Genomic DNA, 23,071 nt, shown 5'->3' with positions numbered 1-23,071 from the left:
CTTGCTGTTTCGGTGTTGTGGTAGCAACTTTATGAAGGTATATTCAATGTCGCTATGTAGATCAAGGTCTACAGTGGTTGCTGTGCGTGATTTGTGGACCAAAATGCATGTCGTGGGGTTTGTTTAATGTGTTGAGTATCCTCTGATCTTAGCCTCCATATTCACTTCTTGCAGGGCTATTATTTGCGCCGCACAAGAATAAGAGTATGCATTGTTGTAATGTTTCCCTTTCACGCTTTAGTCCCCTGCAGTTCCATTGTAGGATGGTGAGTTTAGGTCTTGGCTGTGGCGCCACGTTGAGGATTAGAAAGGTGTGTCTGATCCTCTGGTGCATCTTCAGGTTTTTTATCAAGTTCAGGGATGACTAGACGACGATTTCCCATTTTGCCCTGTAGTTTTGTGCCGTTGTTGTGAGAAATATCCGAAAATTCCTGAATTTTTTGGTCAGTTTTAATCTCCTGCACTTGCATCCTGATTAGAACTTGTTCAAGTTTTTCCATCATGGGCTTGATGACCGATTCTGACAGGCTTTTCATTGTCGTCTCGATCATAATTTGTAATTTATTCTCCGTGAGATCTTGGACTGTGTTTTCCAAGCGGGTAATGCGGTCTTGTGCTTGGGTGTTCTCGGTATATTGCGGCATGGGTGCCTGCGGTGCTGCTGCCCGCTGTTGTGGTACCTGCGACATTGGCGCCTTCTGTGGCGTCTCTAGTGCAGTTTGCCTGTCGATGGTGCTAGTATTTAGCTGCCGTGGGTACGGAGGGTGTACCTCTTCTTTGTCCTCCTCCATCGGACATGCCTACTGCGTCAATTGAGGTAATGTGTTGTTCGGGTTGGCAGTGATGACTAATTGCTCTTTTAGTTTCTTATTTTCTGACTTTAGTTTCTCGATCTCTGCTTTAAGTTGCTTGTAAGCCAACGCTTCGCGGGACGAGGTAGCTACATCTGCCCAGCTTACCTTGCCGGCGTTGCGCTGCTCCTTGTAATGGGGTCCTGTTGTCTTCTCAGCTGAATCACTGCCGGTGGGGTGCGACGCCCTGTCGGTAATGCCAGGTCCTTTTCTTGATGACTGTGAGCCGTGTGGTGCTGAGTTGCTGCTGTTGGACTGGGCCCGCTGGGTCAGTCTGTCCCCACTGCTCGATGTGCCTCTGCGGCTGGACCGGTCTCGAAGCTTGGCCGTGGACTGGTGACTGTCTTGACCTGTCTTGAATTTGACTGGTTCTGATGTTCGGTACCGGGTTAAGTGGAGAAATATGGGAGAGGCATTCGCCCTGCAGTGGGTATAATCAGGCTGATGATGATGATGTTCGGTACTTGTACTTGCATTGATTGGACCCCTTGAGATGTGGGCCTTCACACGCCGTGCACTTGGGTTGGCAGTCATGGGCTTCTTGAATATCAACCTGACCACACTGCGGACATTGTGACTGCGCAGGGCAAGGGCAGACATCCGCCCGGTGTCCAAGTTTCCCGCACAGTAAACAGGCTGGTGTTGTTTTCTTGTATAGGCGCACGGGAAGCGTCTCACCGTAGTTAAAAAAACGTGAAAAGGAACCTTTTTTCGTTCGAAAGTGACGGCCGCTATGTTGGAGGAACCTATTTTCTCACGCTCACCACTGGTGCTTTCGGGGAGCGAAGCGCTTCTGTGATGTCTTCGTTGGAAAACCTAGGGTCCACCTGTATTACTCCTTTACATGTGTCGTCAGAGGGCCGGAGGTAGGAGTACACTGTGTATGCTGTATCACCTAGTTTAAGTTCTTGAATCGCGAGGATCTTTCTGATTATTTCGGCGTCTCGCACGCCGACGACGATGATGTTTTGTTCACAAATGGGCCAGATGCTGAGCACTGCTGATGTTTGTTAATGCCTGCTGCCATGTGAACGTCCGAGAGTATTGCTTCCCCTGAATTTACTGAGATCCAGCGTTCCTGTAGGCTTGATTATGATAATTGCATCTTTCTTGTCGAGACGCGGCTGCAGAGGAGGCTTCCAACGCTTGAATTGCGTGCGTGGCATCTGCTGCAGCGGCGTATCAGCTGCGGCGGTGAAGTGGTCATCTGGCGTTCGTCCTTTCTGCCGTGCCGAGCGTGTGTTACGGGCTGATGCGCGTTCCAACTCATCTATCTTGCGTTGGATATTGCCTTCCGTAATCTTGTCGAAAACTGACGTTTTCGCCTGCGGAATGGAGACGATACGCATTCCATCCGGGTCGTACCCCGTCAAGGTCGTCATGATTTGCGGCAGACTTTGCCTGCGGAGTCGCGGCGGGCAGCTGAGTCGAGGCCTATCTGTTAGTCTTAGCTATTCGCTCGCTCCGCTTGAACTTGAACTCCTTGTTGGATTTAGAAAATGGTCCCACCTGAGAAATGGTGGTCTCGTCGTTGTTCTGAAATGACCGTGAACATGTCCTGGTGCTTTTGAAGCGCTTTGGAAATTCTTATTCGGGAAAGGAGCATAAATTCGGCAGAGCCGATGTAACACACGGCCATCCTTCCCGACTGCTCGCAGCGCCCTCCTGACCTTGTCCAATAACAACACCATGCACTTATCTCCTCTGGGTGAAATAACAATGATTGGCTGTCACTTTTACTTGTTACACTTTGATAATTAGCACAACCACCAGGAATTAGACTAACTTTGGATGTCACGACTCTGGGTGGATCATTACTATAGACTCGCAAAAGTGAATGTCTAAGTACGCTACATGAAGCCCTTCAGACATAACACCAGAGTCTCGGTTCTGGCAGTCTTGAAGCCATAGGTAGCTTAAGAGGTTTCTAGCACAGCTTGCACCCTCGCTGTTGATCACGTTCTACGTGACGCTGGCGGTAACACGTACAGGACGTTCCACGTCCGCCGCTATGGTTGAGGGTGGCGCTGGTGAACACTCTCAAGGTTCGTATACAGACAACATTAATACCCTAGAAAGTAGCAGGGGGGACAGCGGCCGATGTAGCTCAGTTGGAAGAGCACCGGACGCGATATTTGGAGGTCGTGGGTTCGGTCCCCACCATCGGTACGTTATTTTTTCTTCTACTTTGTGTTTAATTATCTTTCCCCTAAACGGTTTACATTACTAATTTCTGTGATTATCCAAGTAATAATTAAAAAAAAAGTGCAATCACCAATGCTTCCCTTGGCCTCGCCGATTGTTGGCTTCTTTCCTTCATGTATTATAACGAGCACCCTCATTTCCCCCTCATTTATCTGCTTGCAGCGAAACATGAGTTAGAGTTGTAACAGAGGGGAAGCGAACTTAAAATCAGGAAACCTCTATCCCCTTTGACACAATATTTCGTCAGGGCCATGTTCTTAAAGTTAAAGCAGCAGCCTAATACGACAAACACAATCGAACATAGTATAATGCAACAAATACGATAATCTGAAATTGGTACACCGACTAAGAACCAGCGCCAATCATTTGGTGTAAGTAATTAATCGGAAAAAGCAGATGTTCCATGAGTATCTCAGGAGAAAACAATAGAATTTCAATATGTTACGGTCTTCGAGATCATTTATTATCTTATCGCGAACGGCGGGCACTCCAGCACAAATGCACTGTTAACCCTGTCCTGTAACAGGTGCAACTACCTTAATTATGCATGTTTTGCAATCGCATCCACCCACCTGTTCTACTTGGAGACATCTGCTACGCTCACTCTATTTCGACATCAACATACGATACGCTAAACCTCGCTTTCGGCTTTCCGAAGATTCCTGCAATGTCGCGCCGCGCGACGCCTTCTTAGGCTACAAGGGGCATTGCCATGGAGACGTCGCAACCGAGGGTCTCCTCCGTACACGTCGACGGCTGCGTGTACCTTTGCGGCGCTCGCTCGCTCCTCGCGGCCCTTCTCTTATACTCAGATGACACCGAAGGCGTGGTCCAGCGCTTCAATTTCCATCCTGCCTCGGCCGCCGCACGTTAGAGAACGTAAGCGAGACACCTTCGGGCAGCTTGATTTTAATTGCACCTTGAATTCTGGCTCGAAAGATAGACCGTGGCCAAACAGCTGCAATCGCTTTGAGCATCACATATGGTACACGCAAGGTACTGCACTAGTTATGCGTTATTGATTTATTCTGAGGTCCACACTAACAGCCAAAGGCATTTTACAGTGCACTGTCACAACAGTTGGAGTACTGAAACAGAATAAACAAAAATGGAAGAACAACAAACTAATTCTAAAAAAATATGGTTTGGTTTATGGGATTTAACGTCCCAAAGCGACCCAGGCAACGAGAGATGCCGTAGTGGAAGGCTCCGGAAAATTCGACACCCGGGTTTTATTTAACGTGCACTGACATCCGACAGTAAATGGGTCTCTTGTTTTTCGCATTCAACAAAAAACGCCCGCTGGAGACGGGATTCGATCCTGCAGCCTTGGGTGAAGCAGTCGAGCACCCTAACTCCTGCGCCACATCTGCGGGGCGCAATGGCGAAAATGGAAACTACGACGATGTGTGCTAAAGACTGTAGTAGTCAGAAAGTGTTAAAGCCCAGGTAATTACACCAGGTTTCGTCTAACTGTTGAAAGTCTGGTGAAACAAATTAACGCCATATGGTGTCATGGCGCTATAACAACACATCATTTTATAATGACATTTCTGCTCACAGGAGACCGCTTGGAGGAGACTCCAGACGAGAGCCCTTCTTAGCTCTTACCTATTAGCAGAAATGTACCCGGATGACTTTAACCCCGCATGCAGGTTCTGTGGCGAAACAGCCACGTATGATCACATACAATGGCAATGTAAAGAAGAACCTCCACCGGAAGATCTAGTACAAATTCCTTCTCTTGAGCGATGGGAGGCCGTTCTGGTCAGCTCGGACCCGGGCAATCAAGCCTTGGCCTCCGAGTGGGCCACTAAGGTTGCCGCCAGCCATGGACTGGAGGCCATCTAGAGCGGACCGTTTGCATCTGCATTTTGACGAATAAATGTTTTCCAATCCAAATCTGCTCAGAGAAGGTAGCACAAGGAAGACCTGGCAAACCGATAGACCGAGCTTTACAGTCATGGCCTTGAATTCGCACCGTACCCACTCGTTGCAGCGGCAATCGGTGGCCATCTGCCGATTTACACTTTCCCCCGAAATGAGTCATCGTAACGACTAATGGCGGTAACAACACGCGTGGTCATAATACATCTTGAAGCGGCACACGTGGACAGCTTCTCGGCTACGTCGGCGGAGATGCACTCACAAGCTTCGCGGGGTTTACGATGTACCGTCATTCCACAATTCTAAGCACCGCTCGTAATTTCGCAAAACGTATTTGGTAAAAAAAATGCTTAGATGCTAATCTAAGACAGAACCTACTTCTTTTGTGAGGAAGAGCAGACAAACAAGGTCTGCGGCATTCATGGCAAGCAGCCTCAACCTGCAGCTGATGTTTGCATCATGGCACTGTGTGATAAGTGTCAATCTGCTGCTGCGCTTTGTATTCTGGTATTTTGATAGATAAGAATGTTTACAGAATAAAACTCTAACAAAGCCTTTTTAAACACCCGACTGCGCTGCCAATATACCCTTACATAGTCTTCACTGCCGTCCAGGCTGCACAGAATGTCCTGTTCATACCTTGGCGAGTGCCACCCACTTACCAAGCCGGTGTCCTCAGGGAATGCTGCACTTGGATCGTCGTCTCCGAAGTGCGTGGACAGCTGTCTATTTGTGCCGTTGTTTCGGTTAATGAATTGAATCTCTGGAAAGAAAGAACCGCCGAGGTTACCGAGAAGCGCTTCCAAACATGTGTTGCACGCAGGACACCTCTGCAGAAGAGTGTTATACATTTTACTATTTATAGTTACCTATTCACGCAAGTTGAGCGTTTCGGGCTGCTGGTCTCAGAAAACAACGTTAAAGAAGTTACACCTAACTCAAGCTGACTTCATGCTCTCCATTATATACCAGCTACTAGGACATATGCCAAGACGTATTGGTTGCCTGTTATGAATCGTCATCGATTTATAAACATTTTTCGCTCAATGTTTTTAATTTGTCATTGCCAAATTTCTGTCGGTTGAAGAACGTGTTCATTGTCGTAGAAATGTTAAAAATACTCAGCTGTAATCGCTCAGTTCGATTGCAAAAGTACACCTTCTCTGAAGAGTGCCTACTTTTTCAAGTAAGCTATAAATATTGCTTAACCGTTCAATCTTCAGTACTACTTTCATGTTTTCTGTTGAGAGTTGTAAGCAGTGTTAAAGTGATTGTTGTTGTGATTGTAAGAAGAAGGAAAATAAAATTCACGGGCCTGTTACTTGCTCTGTATCCTTCCTACATGCCCCAACTTTCCTCATTCCCATCATCAAACGTCGCAGAGTCCGAGTCTCTCATGAAGAGCACCTCAAGTCAAGACCAACGGGAGATAATTTCCCGTACAATGAGGAGGATTGCTCTTCAAGGACTTTCTTTTGCCTTATAAGGGTGTCTCCCATGTAGTAAGGGAGCACCCAAGTGTCATGCAGGGGACTTCGCCCCCACTATTTGTTCCAATGACAATAAAATGTTTCTACCACTACCTGTAGCTGAACCACCTCCGCTGCCTCGTGCGGACATGGGAGAGAACAAAGAAATAAAGGAAGAAAAGAAAAGGAGGAGGAGGACAAAACATTTATTGACGATGATTTGATTTGGGAAGGAAGGCGCGTTTTGTTGTGGAGCTGAGTGGCAGACCCTATTCCGGGACGTCATTGGACGCCGCCGCTGCCCGAGCTCTCTGGACCAGGACACGCTGGGCCTCCAGGTACGAGCTGGACAGGGCCGCCTCCCAGACTTCCCTAGTTTGTTTTATAGCTTTTATTTTTGTATTTTGCTGGCAGGCCCACACCATGTGGTATAGGTCAGCATACTGCCCACAGAATTTACACCCACCTGTGAATGTCGGGTCCATGTGTTTTAGTATGGCGGGATTTAGAAAACACCCGGTTTGGAGCCGTCTAAGGTGGCACTCCTCAGATCTGTCGAGACCTTTGGCGGGTCCTGGGAGTGCCCTCCTGCAGAGGCGTAAATAATTTGTAATGTCCGCATAAGTTAAGAGCGGGATTGGTATGGTTGCCTCGGTAGAACCGGAGGATTGAGCGGAACACAGGGGAGAAACACCCGGGCAGCCGCACGAGCGCTCTCGTTCCCCTCCACCTCCTGGTTACCGGGCACCCATATAACCTGTTTTTTAGTAGTAGCCGAATCTGAATTTTTCGTATGTGCTAATAATAATCTACGGGCGAGTGACGCTATCCTACCGAGAGCCCCTTCACCTGCCTTCCTTCGTGCACAACAGCAATGGTGCAGATGCCATCCTCGGTGGGACCCGCTGCATCCACATATGTGCCTGTCTTACTGCCATAGTTATTTTGTATAAATTTTGCCCTGGCTTCACGCCTCGCCTGATTATACTCCCAATTCATGCTTTTGGGAGCGGCCTAACAGTCAAAGTATTTTTTCACACTTCTGGGATGCCCACTCTGTTTTCTGTGGTGGGGAGAAGCCCTAGATTGGGGTCTCGGAGGACTTGCTTGCCGGTACTGGTCACCGACAGCCTAGCAATTTGGCTTGTTCTGTGGGCCTCAATCAACTCCCCTATTGTATTATGGATCCCAAGTTGGAGCAGGCGCTCCGTAGACGCCCTGACCGGGAGTCCTAGAGCCTTTTTTACCGCCGCCCGAATCCTCGCGTCGAGCGTGCCACGGTCGCTCTTAGCTTGAGGCAGGGCGCCACGTACACCACACGACTAACGACGAATGCCTGAACCAGGCGAACAGTTTCTTTTTTAAGAAGTCCACCGTGCTTGCCGGATATCCTGTCAATCATCCTATTAATTTGTTCGCAGGTGGACTTTAATTTTTTCAGGGCTGTGGCATTGTTACCCCGGTTATCGATGTGTAATCCCAATACACCTTTGGTATCGGAATGCCGTTTACGTAAATGTGTATGTTTTGTTCTGGGTCTTTATGTTTTGCAATGGGTGCAAAAGCTCTGATCTATTCGGAGCGCACTCTAGGCCACATTCCCGAGCGTAGATTTCTACTACCGAGGCGGCCTCTTGGAGGGCCTCCTCCATCTGCCCTAGGTTACCCCGGGGCGACCAGATGGTAATGTCGGCCGCATAGATGGCGTGGCGTACGCTATCCACAGCTTTGAGCCTCTCTTTGAGGCCTATGAGGGCAACGTTAAAGAGCAGCGGAGAGAACAGCTCCTTGAGGCGTTCCTCGGGTTCCCATATATATAGGCCCGAATTTTTCATGGCCCAATCTGATATAAGATTCCGATTTTCTAAGAAGTTTCTGATGTAACTAAATGTTTTCTCGCCGGAATTGGTGCCGTTTAAATTTTTTAGAATTCTACTGTGTTTAACGTTGTCAAAGGCCCCCTTCAGATCCAGGGCCAAAATAGTCCCGTCTCCTGAACTCCCAAAAGGGGGATCAATTACTTCCCCATTGATTTGGAGCAGTACACCCTGCGCTGATAAATGTGGTCGGAAGCCGAACATAGAGGGCGGCAGCAGCTCGTGCTGTTCCAAATAATCGGACAGCCTTTGCCTCACTACCGTCTCCATGAGCTTACCGGCGCCGGACGTGAGAGAGATTGGTCTTAAATTGTCTGTGTTTATCTTTTTGCCGGGCTTTGGGATGAACGTCACTATGGATGTTTTCCATTCATTCGGTAGCACTTCCGAGTCCCAGCAATCATTAATGTAGTCGTAAAATCTTGTAGAGTTTGATCATTGAGGTTGGCCAGAAGGCCGACCGTTATCTGATCGTCTCCTGGTGCCGTTCCTTGCCTCATACTCATTATTGCGGTTTTAATTTCCCCGTCGATGAATTCTGCATCTAATTTTGGGGTTTTATCTCCAGTGTATGCTCTAAATTCTTCATCTTTGTCTACGGTTGTACATAAGTATCTCTCTTTTAGTTTGTCGGCGAGCTGTTCATCCGTGCCTTTGAAGTCAATTAGGCGGCCTTGACAAGTTCCTGCTTTGTTCGCCTTTTGATTTATTAGGTTCAATGAGGCACCTGCAAAGGCTCCATGTACTTTTCGTGCTGAGGGCGTTTCGGAGGGAATCGCATCTGCATATCCAGTTGGTTTTTGCTAGAGACCACGCGTATGTTTCCGCCTCCTTGGTTATCTGGGCAATTCTAATTTTAAGCTTACGGTTGTGTTTGTTTTTTCCATCTCCTAGTAAGAGATCTTCTGGCTTCCCAAAAGTGTAGGGGGTGAGTAAAACGTCGGAGGTTCTTCTTGTTCTTCTTTAAATCTTCCACACCTCTCCAAGGTGCTCCTCGATTCGACAGGCAACGTGTAGTTCACACACAAACACACCGAGACGTAGGCCGATTAGCTTGCCGTAACAAAACGAACAATAACTTTATATAACAAGAACACGAAGCACAGGGTACAGAAAACTTAGTTACACGAGACAGAGAGGCGACACACTTTACAAACGAGACTGGGCGAATAACTAACGGCAAAACGAGCGCATCACTCTTTTTACGACTTCTCAGTCGGGGCCTGCCTGCTACGCTGTCTTCTCCGAGCGAGAATCGAATCAAAACCAGAACCGTCAGTAACTGCGCGGCGCGCTCTTAAATAGCCAGCGCCGAACCTTCTAGGCGCGGAGGAGGAACGGAAAACAGCTTAGCGCTGCCAAAGCTATGCCTTCCCCCCTTGGCCTTCTGGAGAGGCCTCGAATTTTCTCGAACATGGTCAGCACGCGCGGCCCTCTCGCGCGAAGCGAGGAGGAGGGCCGGGACCGTGCGGGGGAATGCACGCTTGACTCCGCGCATGGCGACGAGGGCGAGGAGGCGCAGCGCGGCGGCCGAGAAGACGTAATCGGTCGCGTCGCTATCTCGTAGCTTGGAGAACATTTCATCGCCGTTTTCTGCGGCGCGCGCGCCGAAACATTAAAGAAAGGGCCACCGCGGCCTTACACGCCCCACCATAAGAGGATTGCTGGGCTTTTTTGCCCAGCCAAACCAAATACATACTAAGGGCCGCGGCCCTTCCTCCGCTGGCACACAGTCTACATGCACACTTTCTGTTCATAGTCGCTTCGCAGCATGCATGATGTCCAAAGCCAGTCGCAATTCTTGGCGCACAAAGTTCAAAAGCACTTCTCTCGAGCACAGTCACTGCACAGTATGCTAAACGTTCACGATAAGCCCCAGACCCTGGAATTCCGCACACATCACATGTGATCAAGCCCGGCAAGTGTTCTTTGCACGCTTCGCTTGCCACTCCATGCTCGCGAGACATCCCACTTGCAGGTGACTTACTGGATTTTCTTGGACGTTGCGCCAAGAACTCTACAATCACCTGCGCAGTCCCACTACATGCACCAGTCCCGGACCTACGTCTACTCGGACTAAGGGCCTCCAGACGAAGGGCTGAGCGAGTGGCCGAGCGCACTCACCATCCCGAACATTGGAAGGCCTTCCGCAGGATAGATGCTTGCTGCCGACGTCAGGCCAATCGTCGTTCTCGAGAAAGTTGGGCCAGCATTTGCCGGTCCATACAGTCAGCCAGGCAGTCCTCTGCTGCCTGGCGCATCCTCAAATCCCTTTTGCACGTTGCCTCCAATCGACAACCTGTCCTGGGAGCAGCCATCGCAAGAGGCATTTCCTTTCAAGACTTGGCAGAGCAACTTGCTGACTTCCTTTCCAAGTCAGTCACGCCCCCTCCATCCGCTGGCCTTCCAGTGGCGAATCCCCCTTCGCCCCTTCGGGCTACCCCTTCACCACCAGCAGCCTTGGCACAGACCATCTCTGCCCTCTGCAATGAACCCATTGCCCCTCATGAGCTTCACCATGCCCTCAACCGCTCGAAGAAGAAATCAGCTCCTGGCGCTGACGGACTTACACTCCAGATGCTCCGTAATCTGGATGCCCCGGAGAAGAAGCGCCTCCTCGCAGTCTTCAACGACACATGGGACAGCAGCATACTACCGGACAACTGGAGAAATGCCATCGTTGTTCCCATCCTTAAGCCCCGTAAGCCGGCTAAACAACTATCCTCCTACCGTCCTGTATCTCTCACATCTGCAGCCTGCAAGACAATGGAGTTCATTGCCCTGGAACGACTCACATGGATCGCCAGAGCAACCAACTTCCTTCCAGAGATGCAGACAGGATTTCGGAAGCACCGCTGTACTGCAGACTCTATAGCGGATGTGGTCGCCACCCTTGAGGAAGCCAAATATGCGGGCGACGTTGTCTTCCTGGTTCTTCTGGATGTCCAGTCCGCTTTTGACAACCTGCCCCATACCATCATTGAGCAGGCTCTGGATGCCCTTGGAGTGACTGGGAAACTGCGTCGCTTTGTCTCGGCATTCCTCTCCAATCGCTCCTTCCAAGTTCGAGTTGGGCAAACACTTAGCTCTCCTCGTCCTGTTACATCTGGGGTTCCCCAAGGATCAGTCCTCAGTCCTTGGCTGTTCAACCTCGTCCTAGCTGGCCTACTGAACTTCGTTCAGCAGATCAGAATCCACAAAGTTTCCTGCTCCATTTATGCAGATGACATAGCCCTCTGGATCCGAGCTCCAAAGAGACGTATTGTCTCCGCTAGGAAGGCTATGCAACAGGCACTGGACGGCGTCCAGTACTTCCTATCATCCAAGGGATTGACCCTCTCGGCTACTAAGTCTGAGGCCCTCGTATACCATCCCAGAGGAGCACGGAGTTCCCGCGTCTTGCAACTTTGCATATCGAAGGAACCCCTCTTCCATGGAAACGCCAGGTGAGATACCTAGGTCTCAAAATTGATGACCATCTCACCTGGATCCCAGCTGACAAAGCCCTCATTCCCCATCTTGATCGTGTGGGAAGAGCAGTCCAGCGTCTCCTTGCAAATGGCAATGGTTGCTCATCCACTTGGGCAATCAAGCTCTTCGAGGCAGCGGCGACATCGGTCATCCTAATGCCCTTCCCTTCGTCTCCCTTCGGTCGACTCGAGTCATTCGTCTCGACACGATTCGAAGGCGCTGGATTAGAAGATTCCTAGGAGTCCCTCAATCCTCACAGATTCCCGCTACCCTTGCGGAAGCTGGTATCTACCCTCTGGATCTTCTCCTCGCCCAGAGGAGACTGACCCACATTGATCGTCTCAGCTATGCTCCAGATGGTGCCTCACTCCTAGCACGGCTGCACAGCAAATCCCATTCTCGTATGGGTAAGCTGTATACAGTGCACAGAGAAATCATCGGTCCTGTCCCAGGTTTCTCAGTCCTACCCCCTCCACCCAATCGACCCCCAATTCCTGTCTTTTTGGATACGGATGGTCACACCAAACGTCACACCCCTGCAGCTGCCTTCCAGCAGACAACTGCAGCCCTCCTTGAGGAGTGTAGAGGATCTACACTCCTCTTTACGGATGGCTCGGTTCGACCCGCTACCTTCCAAGCAGCTGCTGCTATGACAGCACCGCAGCTAGACCAGCCTAGGTCCTGCCGCCTGTCATTCCCTGCCAGTTCAACAGCTGCTGAGCTGGCCGGTCTACACCTAGCCGCACAGTTCATCGCTTCCAGTGTCCCTCCTGGACCTGTGAATGTTCTGTGCGACTCCAGATCTGCTCTGCAGCTCCTGACTATCTACCACGGCACCAACCTCTCGGTGAACATTCTCCGAGCCCGTCTCCTAGCCCTTCAGGACTCGGGGTATCAACTGGCCCTACATTAGGTTCCAGGACATACTGGAGTCCAGGGAAATGAAGAGGCGGATGCCTTGGCCAAAGCGGCGCACGACAACGGCGCCCCAGTCACTGAGGCTGTCACACCTTTTGACTTTTCAAGACCCCTCTTGAGAAGGTCGATAAGGTCTTTCCATCCTGACCGTCGTATTGCCGCTGGAGAACATCTTCAACGGCTCTCTGACAAACTTTCACGGAAGGACAAATCCCTCCTCCTACGACTTCGAATAGGCTGCACGTGGACTCCGTTCCGCATGTATGCCTGTGGCCGAGCTCCCAGCCCAGCCTGTCCCTCTTGCGGCAATACTGGCACACTGGGACACTTGCTCCTCGTGTGTCCAGCCTCCGCTGGCCATCGCCAGAAACTTCTGAATGGCTATCGGAATCTTGGTCTCCCTGCTGATACGGAAGGGCAATTGCTCTTCCCAGCTCGGAACCAACTTTCTGCTCACCGGCTCCTCCTGATTTATATGGAGGAGTCTGGCCTCAGCTCTGTTCTGTAGGCCTGCATGGGCCTATAGTGCTTCGTGCGTAAATGGCGGCGACATGCGGCGTCAGCAACCTTCCCTTCCCCAACCTTCCCCTAATCCCAACTTCCCCTTCCCCCTGGTCACCAAGAGTGATGCCACAAAGATGGCTAACATAAGACGTGACCAGTACCCCCTCCCCAAAAATAAACCATAGTCACCACCACCACCACCACACATTTTCAAGCACAGGCGAGCAGGACTGCTCATGCCCGCCGGCGCAACGCTGCTCAGGCTCAAGTGGAGAATTCGTTTCATCTCGACACTCGTTAGAGCTAGGGAGGGGCGCGGCATCAAGCGGCTCGTGTAGGTCTGCAAAAATGCAGCATGCTGACCGCTCACCTTCAAATGGGAGACTCGTCGCTTTATCTAGCGTCTCGGATTCACGAGTGCAAACGGTGGCAAATTCAGCGACTGTTGCGGCGCTGACTTCGATATTTACGACAGCTGCTGAGGCTTCTGCTGTGGTCAACGTATGATCGCGGATCTCGACGATCTCATCGCACGCGACCGCTGTCACTGAATCAAATATGGCACCCTTTTCTTGGTAAGCGCTCGCGCCCGGTGCCGTTGTTTCACCCGCAGTTGCTGCATTTAACGCGTCAGGATTAGTTTGTAAACATGCGGCAGCTTTACGCGCTTCAATTACCTCGCCTACAGCGGGTTCGAGTTCGGTCTCCTGCTGCTGCGCGCCTTCCGGTGGCCTTTCTCGTAGCTTGGAGAACATTCCATCGCCGTTTTCTGCGGCGCGCGCGCCGAAACATTAAAGAAAGGGCCACCGCGGCCTTACAGGGTGGTTGTCTACTACTAGGGTGTCTTCAGTGGCCTGGAGTTTGCGCGTGAAACGGTCTTTTGTTTAAATTAGAGATTTGGCCCAATTCTCATATTTTGATGCGTCGGCACCGAGTGCCGGGGTGGCCACTTCCCTGAACTTTGTCCAATCGATGACGCAAGCTGCTCCCCTCTTTTTGCGGATTTTGTTTGAATCTAATTCGATTATAGGATGCATTGATTGCTCCCGAGAGTTTCTTCTGTATTGTACCATTCGTCATTTTTAGCGTTCCGGACTAGCGAAAGGTCCGGGTACATGTCTCGGGAGACGCTATTTCCTATTCTAGTAGGGTACAGCGGGTCCGTGAGGGTGGTTAGTGCCCCGTCGGCTATGGTCGCGGCTAATTTCTTGCGTTTTGCGTCCTCCTTATAGTATCCCATTGGTAGCTGTGCGCGTAACCACAACCACCACTAAAGGCGATCCGCTGGCTATACGCATCGCCTTGAGGAAGATTTCGTCAAAAGTGGCTTGGCGTTGTTATTACGGCCTGCCATAAATGTTTAGAATGAACGCACTTTTGCTGGACCGTTTGTATGGTAGGAGTTGAATGAATGTATGATCAATTTCTTCTTTTAACTCCAAATCTATTGTCACGGCGGTGCACTCTTTGTGCACAAGAATGCAGGTGGACGGATTCGTTTGGTGGGTACTGTATGACCTGAGTTTGGCTTCTGTACCTACATCACGCAAAGCAATTATTTCTGGCGTTATGTCTAACACTTCTATGTATTGTTGTAGCGTTGCTCTTTTTCTCTGAAATCCTTGCAATTCCATTGCATGATTTGTAATTCTTGTTTGTCGCGTTCAGCCATGTTGAATGAGTACTATGTGGACGGTGCTTTGTAGCCGTTCCCCTCTTGAGGTTCCTCCTCTATTATGCCTTTGCTGCTCTTTTTCCCGGATATTTTAATCATTTTTGTTCGAGGGCCTACCGCCATTTCCTGCAATCTCCTGTCAATTTTGATTTCGTACGACGGAAGGTTGTAGAGAATCGGTTCAACAGAGGCTTGAATGCTCTTTGTGACTGCCTCCTGACTTTATTGTTCTATATTTAATTTCATTTCCTCAAATTTCTCTTCCAATTTACGCTCGATCTTTTGTTCCATATTTTTTTCGATCTGAATTATCCGCACTTCGATCTTCTGTTTTAAGCTTTGCTCAATTTGAGCCCACCTATCTTCAAATTTCTGCTCCAGTCTCACTTCTATATTCCTTATTTAGAGGCAGAATTAACAGTACGGCACTCAAGATTCTCAATGGAGGCCCGCTCCCTGAGGAACGACCAATACACCACATATTCTGAATACCGAGTCACGCAGGGATCGGGGGCAACGAAGGGGCAGACAACCTAGCTCGAGGAATGACTAGCCGAGCAGGAACGTCACTGGAGGAACCCCAGATTAACTGCGGGGACAGCTATTCGGAATTACTAAACCTATATAAGCGGCTAAGATTCCAGTACCCCCCACCACATAAACATTTATCTAAGAAGGAAGCCACAGGATGGTGAAGACTGCAAACAGGCTCCTTCACAAATTTATACATATTAAATAAGATGTTCCCAACACAGTATAGCGCCAACTGTCCGTGGTGCGGAGCAAAACCAACACTATATCATGTCACATGGGAGTGCGGAAGGAATCAAACATTTCACAAACACAAAACATCAAAGGCGGAGCAATGGGAGAGCCGGCTCACCAGCTGCGAGCAAGAGGCCCAAAGGGCACTCATAGCACACGCAGGCAAGGTGGCCAGACTCAGTGGAGCCCTGGACTAGGGGCCCACCCATGGCCAAGGAGGACACAGACTTCAAGACGAAGACTTCGTCCTCTACCGCTACTACTTCTTAAAGAACCAATAAAATTTTCATTCATTCATTCATTCATTCATTCATTCCTTATTTTACTAACGATTTCTCTAACCTCCTGCTCAGTTAGAAAGCCAAATTTGTTGTCGTTCGCCTTATTTTGCGCTGGCGAGGTGGAAAGGTTGGAACATTCCTCTTCCATCTCCTCTTCCGAAGAAGGGGCGACAGTCGCTATGGGTTTGTTACAATGGCTGCCCATGGCGTTCAGCGCTTCATGTAACTTTTACAATTCCTGTTTTAATCTCAAATTTTCGGCCCTAAGTATCTGATCAGCCAACGAGGGAGGGGGGGGATAGCGACTCTAGCCCAGCTCACCTTGTCATTGGCGGTAGCATTGGCTACGGCGGCAGCAGCAGCCGGCGTCCCCTGGCTGTTTCTGTTCACGGTTGCTGGACGCTTGCCTTTTCCTCCTTTCGCTCCGGCAGGTGGGAGAGTATTCTTGAGTTGGTAGCCGCTGTTGTCTCGGTTGAACGTGCGCCCTCCTCTCGCAGTACCGCCGGTAGCGCTGCGGTTAGGATATCTGTATTTCCTGACGCATTCCTTGGAGCCCGTGAGGTGGGACTCTCCGCAAATTAGGCACTAAGGTTTGCATTCATGTCCATCTTCTGGGCTGGTCTTGCTGCAGGCATGGCAGCGGTTTGTTTCTGGATTCGGGCAAACGTCTGCCCTGTGTCCGACGACGCCGTATCGGGCGCAGGCCGGGGTAGTCCAAGGAGGATATATAAAAACTTCTGGACTGGAGATGACGTCCAAAAAGTGCCGGCATCTTAGGGGGGGGGGGGGGGTGCAAAACATACAGGTGACCACATTCGCGGCAGCAGCCGAACTCTCCCCAGATGAGGCTGGGACAGGTAGGTCACCGCCGCTTGCGGCGGGGGCTAGCCTGCCACATAATTTTTATCTGTTGTAGGCCGTCATTGCACCCGCCACCGTTTCGGTGGTGGACGACGGCTGTTGTTGCGGCACGCGTCTTCCTCTCCCCTTTTCTTTTCTTCTCTATTTTCTCTTCTGTCTGCACGAGGCAGCGGAGGTGGCTCAGCTACAGAGCCAGTAGCAGGCCCGTTCATTTTCTGTTCCTTCTTCCTATACAGCCACAACAGCAGCCGCAGTCCAGCGCGCGGCTCGTTTACGGATATTTCTTTACTGCATGGTAACGCCGCTTGGATTAATGTTGGTGTATGGAGTCATGAATAGTTCCTGAGCATATTAGTAGCTAATTGCGCTAATTATTACTGCTAATTGCATAATTGTGAATAAATATTAAAATACATGCTATAGCTACAAGTCGTATATTGTTGGATAGCTTATGCCAAGTCCAACAGCACTGGACTAGCTGCACGTCTTATTTACCGCTAATTGCGTTAATTATTACTGCTAATTGCATAATTGTGAATAAACATTAAAATACATGCTATAGCTACAAGTCGTATATCTTTGGATAGCTTATGCCAAGTCCGACAGCACTAGACAAGCTGCACGTTTTATTTATTTACCGCTCATTGCGCTAATTAATTATTGTTATTGCATAATTGTGAATAAATATTAAAAATACGTGCTATAGCTACAAGTCACATATTGTTGGATAGCTTATGCCAAGTCATACAGCACTAGACTAACTGGACGTTTTAATTATTTACCGCTAATTTCGCTAATTACTGCTAATTGCAATTATTTTAGTTTAGTACAACTGTATTAGTTTAGTACAAGCTACACCAATATATGACTTGAAAGGATAGCATTCAATTCAATTTTAATCACAATTGACTAATTAGCGGTAATTAAGACGTGCAGTTCGTCTAGAGCACTTGTAATCGGCATAAGCTATCCAACGATATATGACTTGTAGCCAATGCATGTATTTTATCATTTATGAACAATACCTAATTAGCATAATTAATTAGGAACTAAGTAAGGCCAGTGCACTTATACTCGACATATGCTACCTAACGACATACGACTCGCTTATGTGTAAAATTTAAAGTTCATTAGCAGTTAATTCACCGTGTTTAATTAAGACTTGCAATTAATTAAGGCTTGCTCAGCTGGTAGCCCAAAACATTACATTAGAACTTAAAAATCCTTTAAGCACTTGCACTACACTGGTGACGCCCGCAAACAGCGCTTCCAAGCACTTGGCAGGTCAATTCTTGCCAACCACAAGATGGCCGCCGCAGGCTTCATCCCAGCCCATTGGCCGGCATAGGGGACTTCCACTCTAGCAGTGTTTTTTATATCCTCCTTGGGGTAGTCTTCCGGTAGAGACGCGCCGGAGTGGCTTCGCCCCAGTAGAACACGTGGAAAGGCACTGTGCGTCCCTCGAACGTAAGCACTGCTGCGTTGCACTTGCCTAGTTTGCGCACACCGACAACTTTAACATCGGGCGAGTGGATGGCTTCGGAAATATCTTTGTAACACGGGGGTACACGTGGATAACCCCACGGCAAGAGTCTTCGGATGGTTTGAGATGAGTTTGAACCGCACATTTCTTGCCGTCAATGGTCAAGCTTTCTGTAGCGAGCACTTGCCTTAAGTAAAGAGGATTCTGGACGCCTATTATTACGATATTTTGATCCCAGGCAGGCCAGATGGATAGCTCCTTCGCAGCTTGAGGGATCCCTGTTTCTGCGTAGACGGCTTCTCCTATTTTGTTGCTTCCTTTGTGTCTTCCAAGTTCAGCGTGTCTCTAGGCTTGAGTACATTCACGGAGTCTTCTCTCACAAGCTTTGGAACGACCGCTGGCTTCCATTGCTGGCGAGGTGGCGACGCCGGTTGCTGATACACGGACGCGGCAGGACAGCTGCCAGCGTTCCCGCCGACACGGTGCAGCAACTCTCAGTTCGTGGCTTCTATCTTTTCCTCCAACTTCGTCGTGATGTTGTATTCGGTGAAATCGTCAAAAACGACCTGTTTTTGTTTCGCAGACTGGATTTCCACGTCTTGCATGGATTCTGGGTCGTAGCCCCTTGCAGTCGCCTTTTGAGTCGATGAGTTCGCTTACACCTGGCCGTACTCTTAGCTAGGCCTAAAAGACCTAGCTCGGCCGTTGTATGTGATGGACAAGGAAAACCCCGCAAATTGCCAAAAATTGGCACACCTGGCTAGGCATGGTATCCACGGGTACCAGATGATTTCACAAATCTTGTCCAGCTAACTTTCATCGCCGCAGATAACGTAGCCGATTGAAACCATGAATTTTCTCAGAGCCGACGCGACGTACGACAGCACTTCTTGGCAGCTCGCAGCGCCATGCGTGTCGGAACTGGTCGCAACAGCTGCCCTCCGCCACCGAAGCGATGGCGGGCGCAATGACGACCTACAGCAGGTACAAACGCCGGTTGCAGGCGAGGCCACTAACGGCGGGGGCCTATACCATCACGCGACAGGAGCGATGGTCTACCGTCCAAATACACTCTTGCCGGAGAAAGTTTCGTAGATACTGCGTCTTTCCTGTAAACCAATTATATTTATATGTAGCACTGCAACTAAAGCCGACAAGACGCTAACGATGGGAGGCAATTTTGGATAGGAAGGGTTTCCCCATTCTGCTCTAAAGAGACATATAAGAAACCCTCTAATTTTTTGTACTCTACTGAGTTGAAAAATGTATTTCTATTGCATTATTGTTTTGAATGTATTCAGTAGCATTAGTAGCATTATGGTTTTATTGAGTTTTAACTGATTCAATAGAAAGCAAGATGGCGCTCATAGAAATGAAAAAAAAAATTAAAGGGTCTCTTAAGTTGTTGTTGTGGCTGTAGGAAGAAGGAAAAGAAAATGCACGCGCGGTCCCGCCGGGGTGGTGCAGTGGTAAGACGCCCGACTACTGTCCGGAATACCCGGGCTCGAACCCGACCTCGGCGGTGGCGTTTCGATGGAGGCGAAACGAAGAGGCGCCCGTGTGCTGTGCGATGTCAGCCAGCACCACCTAGTCTAGGCGGTGTTGTGTCAGCGCACGTTAAAGATCCCCAGGTGGTCGAAATTTCCGGAGTCCTCCACTACGGCGCCTCTCATATAGCTTCAGTCGCTTTGGGATGTTAAACCCTACAAACCAAACCAAAAATGCACGCGCCTGCTACTGGCTCTAGCTGAGCCACCTCCGCTGCCTCGTGCGGACAGAAGAGATTGATTGATTGATTGATTTATAGGAAGGGAAAGGCGCGGTAACTGTCTCACTTCTTTTTCTGTGGACACCGCAACCGGCCGTAAAGAAAGGGAGGAAGAAGGGAGTGAAAGTGGAAAGAGAGAAAGAGGAGCCGTAGTGGAGGGCTACGGAGTTCGACCACCTGGGGATCTTTAACGTGCGCTGACATCGCACAGCACACGGACGCTTCTTCGTTTCGCCTCCATCGAAACGCAGCCGCCGAGGTCTGGTTTATTTATAGGAAGGGAAAGGCGCGGTAACTGTCTCACTTGTTTTTCTGTGGACACCGCAACCGCGCCGTAAGGGAAGGGAGGAAGATGGGTGGGAAAGTGGAAAGAGAGAAAGAGGAGCCGTAGTGGAGGGCTACGGAGTAATTTCGACCACCTGGGGATCTTTAACGTGCGCTTACATCGCACAGCACACGACGCCTCTTTGTTTCGCCTCCATCGAAAGCCGCCGAGGTCGGGTTCGGACAGAAGAGATTGATTTATTTATAGGAAGGGAAAGACGCAGTAACTGTCTCACTTGTTTTTCTGTGGACACCGCAACCGCGCCGTAAGGGAAGGGAGGAAGATGGGAGTGAAAGTGGAAAGAGAGAAAGAGGAGCCGTAGAATTTCGACCACCTGGGGATCTTTAACGTGCGCTGACATCACTCGGACAGAAGAAAGTAGAGAAGAAAGGAAAAGAAGAGGGAGAGAAAGACGCGCGCAGCAACAACAGTCGTCCACCCCCCAAACGGTGGCGGGTGCAATGACGGCCTACAACAGAAACATTCGGTGGCTGGTTAGCCCCCGGCGCAAGCAGCGTTGACCAACACCACCTAGTCTAGGTGGTGTTTAGGTGGTGCAGTGCTCATCCAGTGACGTCACAGGGATGGGGCCTCACCGTTTTTCCGAAGAGCATGCATGTTTCTTTTTTACTGCGCGAGGATATGAGGCAGCAGCACAGCTGGCTGCAAAATGTTTTTACTCAATTTGAAACATCAGTGGAGAAATTTACACGTACAAAACATTTATCTACATTTCGATTATTGTAGCACTGTTCTCGATGCGGAATAATATATACATTTAAAAGTCACCAGCAACAAACAAACAACTTTTCACTTCCTTGAAAGAGTTGCAACTTTTCTTAGCCTTCGAATTTGCATCGGCTACATCATCGTTGAGCTTGAGGCAGAAGGTTTTGAGCAGAATGTGTACTGCTCCACAACACATGCTTCAACAGAAGCTCAACTGTGTGCCCATCTTTGCAGGTGTCAAAATCTGATGACTTGATCTGCAAGCAGCTGTAATGTGAGTTCGGTGACTAGACGGCGCTGGTTAGAGGTTCCTCAAGAACTCTGTTTTCTTGGACACTTGTTCAACAACAACATGGTTGTGGGTAACAGCATTTACAGCAGACAACGCTGGGGAAATGAGGCCACCTCGGTCTATATCTTTCACCAAGTGATAGTATTTTTGAGTTGCAGAGACAGTGATAGTCTTGTCGACTGTCAATGCTGCCCGACATTTCGTGCAGTTTAATTTCTTGAGAGTCGCGTAGACTGCATATCCTGCCACGTATACCAGGACGGGGATAAATGACGCCTCTCGTACGATCTCGTCGTATGTGAAGTGATGCTTACAGACCTAAAAAAGAAATATTTGTCTAATATAAGTAACAGCCTGCTACAAATAATAACACGTGATCAAATATTAAATACACATTTAGAAGGTACCCAAAACGTTTTGAAAGTTTGGTGGTGCTACAATTTCAAGCTACAAAAGAGAACGAATGGAAAAATTATTCATCTCTTACCCTGGAATGCTCAAAAGGGACGAATTTTTTCCGTGGAATGGCACGTATCCACGATTGCTGCAGCCCTTTATCTTGCGGGAACTTAAACACATGAATCTTTGGTCCCGTTTTATAGTTACCTCGGCACTGAGGCACACAACATTTGTTCGGCATTTTTGCGTTAATGTCGAAGCGTCATCACAGCACTCGCGCACAGAAGAAATAGACGGCAGCCAAATAAGCCGTGAGCACACCATCGGACACGAAAGGCGACTGACCGCTCCTGCCGGAGCCACGTGCAGTGGCTTCCCGGATTCCCCTCTAGGAATTCAAGGTATGCTTGGAGCAGACCGGTTTCTCGCGCCCCGTCGCGACTTCCACGGCATAGGAGCAGAGCAACACCTTCTCGACTTTTACAAGGCCTGCTCACATCCTCCTCTCCCAGCCGTCTACGTCACGCTAGTTGTCCTGTTCTCCCAACAGCATTGGCGTTTGGACGCTACATCGCTCCTGTCGCGTGGCGTTCCTTGGCGAGCGTTCCAGTGTGTAATTGCAGATGGCAGGAACGCTCCTGTCGCGTGGCGTTCTTTGGCGCGCAATGGTGTCGGTTGAGCAGAGCCGCGTCGCGACACCGGCCTCATCCTTGTGACGTTGCTGTGACGTCAGCTCTCAGCGCAGAGGCCTTAAGTTCGTCTAGGTGGTGTTTAGGTGGTGTTGCGTTGACCTACTGTCCCAGGCCCATAGGGCCAGGAACAGACCCTTCTCCTTAAGAGAATGGCGAAAGCAAGCCTACCCTTCTTCTCCTATATATCATTTGCCTCCGATCGTTTGCCACCTTATCGGCGTTCGTTACAGAGCTATAATTTTAATTCAGGAAAAGAAAGGTGCAGTGTTTCTCATTTTTTCTCCGGCAAGTGTATTTGGAAGGTACACCGAGGGTGGCCGTGTGCTGCGCGATGTCAGCGAACGTTAATGATCCCAATGTGGTCGAAATTACTCCGAAGCCTTCCACTATGGCTCCTCTTTCTCTCTTTCTACTTTAACTCCCACCTTCCTTCCTTCCTTCCTTCCCTTACGGCGCGGTTCATATGTCCACAGACACAAGTGTGACAAATACTGCGCCTTTCCCTTCCTGTGAACCAATTAATTATTACATCGAGGGTGGCTGCTCCTGGCCCTACCGAACTAAGGATGCTAGGTCCCAGCCATTCGCGCCGGCCACCGGTGGCTGCACTTGCTGCAGG

This window comes from Amblyomma maculatum, chromosome 4, assembly GCF_055883805.1.
Source record: "Amblyomma maculatum isolate TAMU_Amacu chromosome 4, ASM5588380v1, whole genome shotgun sequence".
NCBI lineage: Eukaryota > Metazoa > Arthropoda > Arachnida > Ixodida > Ixodidae > Amblyomma > Amblyomma maculatum.
This window is presented reverse-complemented; position numbering follows the sequence as displayed.